At 38.6% G+C, this 2452-nt stretch overlaps 1 protein-coding gene across 1 annotated transcript in view; it reads left to right on the forward strand.

The window, feature by feature from the left end:
- The window catches only part of LOC101851057 (DEAD-box ATP-dependent RNA helicase 42), a gene marked incomplete in the record, with an annotated part of 27836 nt that overhangs the window by 7262 nt on the left and 18122 nt on the right, over positions 1–2452 (forward strand).

Genomic DNA, 2452 nt, shown 5'->3' on the forward strand with positions numbered 1-2452 from the left:
CCCCCGCATTTTCTTTAAAATTATGATAACACATTAGTGTGTAAGACGATCACCTGTCTAATAGTAGTAATAGAGCTACTTTTCTCCTCAACAATAAGTGGCCGTGTTAAACAGCTTTGGCAGTATTTATAAACCCTTTGGTTACTGCAAGATTTAACTTTTGTTCTTTTTGTTGAATGAAGCAGAGAGCTTTAGTACAGGCTCTGTTTTGGGGCACTTTAATCTAGTTACAGACCACCCACTTGGGGATTCGAACCAAGGCTATCTGAGATATTGTCCAGCACAATACCAACTAGACTATCGGATATGATCTGAGTTATGGTTCACAATACATCAGCACGATAATTGTTACATTTAGCATGGAATGAATTGATTTTAGTGATAAAAGTAATTGAAATAAAAATAAGATGAAGAAGAAGAAGAATACATGCTTGGTTTTACTTGGTAAAGTCGGAATGATTTAAGATAAATACAAGGTGATCTAAAAAAAAAACTATTTTTTTCTAAATATCTTGCACAAAATTTGTTCGAGAATGTTGTAATTTGGAGCAGTTATAATTCATTCAAAAGGAATTTGTTTGACTTAAAATTCGCAAAGAAGAAACTTATTTTTGAAAACGGAAATGGTGTTTTTTAAAAATCACCTATAAATGTAAAATGCGCCAATGTAAAAGATTTTGTGAGGAAAGTCTAGAAATGATTAGTTCTCATTTTCCTTTGCTTTTATTTTTTAAATCTAATCTTTCCTTCACTGTAACCTTTAAACAGTATTTATTTTCTCCTACAGAGATTTTTTTAAAATATTGTTTAAATTGTGAAATTCCCAGAACCGTCAATGGTATGTCCTCCTTTGGACTCGACACATTTTAACGCATCGTTCGTAGTGTTCAGTGGTGCAAAACACAAGGATCCACTCAACCATGAGTACTCAAAGCCACACACACTGCACACCTTACAGTGTGGAGCTGTTTCTGGAGACAATATAAGGGGGAGGGGGTGAGGTTACCCAAATAGAGAGCATTTGTGGAGCTGATATAACCTGGAAGGTGAATATGGGCTTTGCCATGGAACAAAATGTCGTAGAAGAAATGTTCGCGCTTTTCAAGACGATTGAGGAATCATGAACACATTGCTGTCCTCTGATAGCTTCGCAAACGGGAAAATGGTACAGTCGTAGATGAAGATCTACCTTGAGAATGCGGACCGTTGAGGAGTAGTAAAGTCCTTGATGCAGACATCGTCTACGGACAGACGTCTCATAGGGCTCATCTACTGAATGCTGCACCCTGGTAACGTTTAAAGGGATGCAAACGGTTTGTGTTTGTCCCGAAGTGGTTGTTTTGTCTGGGAATTTTTAGTTCCGATTCTCTACAGATCGTAACTGAAGGACCATTTCCACCCTTGACATTAAAGAAGGCCTTAAGGGCGCCTTAACATTATTTCCGTACCTTGTGCGAAACTTACGAAATGAGTTGATGGTGAGGAAATGTTCAATACAAAAAGCTCTCTGCTCTTTACTTGTCTTAACCATGGTCTCAGCAGGCAACGGAAACTTGGGGGAAACTATCAGCAAACTTCTTTTGGCCTGTTAGACTACTGTAGTTTGCTATATGGCGCAATCGTTTGGATTTTTAGTGGTAGACGAAATGCAAACTAGTGCGTCATGCTACAAAAATGGGGACATAGCTGAAAATGGTTTGGGGGTTTTTTACGCGCTATATAGAGTAAAACTATTCTGTGGGTTTATCTCAAATGAAAATCAGACAAATTCCTTTTGACTTCCAAATGTTGTGTACAAATTTGAAACCCAAAACTTCAGTGTGGAGGAAAATATTAACCAAAAAAGTTGTATGCTACAGGGTTTTTTTGTTTTTGTTGGGGGGTTGTTGTTTTTTTTGGATCAACCTGCATTTCCTTCGGGTTTCTTCGAAGTCCAACCGCTCTATCCGATGTGCTAGATCGTTAGGTCGGCTTGGCATCAAACAAAAATATGGTTTTTCATCTCCCCAACAGCGGGGAATAATAATAATAATAATAATAATAATAATAATAATAATAATAAATAATTTGTATAGCGCATGTCCCCACTGAAAAGCAAGCTCTATGCGCTTTACTCTATAGTGTTACCCCAGCAGACCATAGAATACGCAGCTTCCCGGGAAGCATACAGTGCAAGCAGCTGGTCAAGCGCTCAAACACTAATAAACTGACACGATCTTTCACTGTCTATAGCTGAGTACCCATTTTCACCAGGGTGAAGTGGGGAAAATTCGTGTAAAGTGCCTTTCTCAAGGACACAACGTCGGGCCCGCGGCTCGAACCCCCGAACCGGCAACCTTATGATTACGAGTCCGGTAGCCTAACTTTCAAGATGGCATTTCATAGGAGATTTTTAATACTTGATATATCCCTCAAATGTTGTGTGTGTATGTGTGTGTATGTGTGTGTGTGT

This window comes from Aplysia californica, unplaced genomic scaffold (genome assembly GCF_000002075.1).
Source record: "Aplysia californica isolate F4 #8 unplaced genomic scaffold, AplCal3.0 scaffold00331, whole genome shotgun sequence".
Classification (NCBI taxonomy): Eukaryota; Metazoa; Mollusca; class Gastropoda; order Aplysiida; family Aplysiidae; genus Aplysia; species Aplysia californica.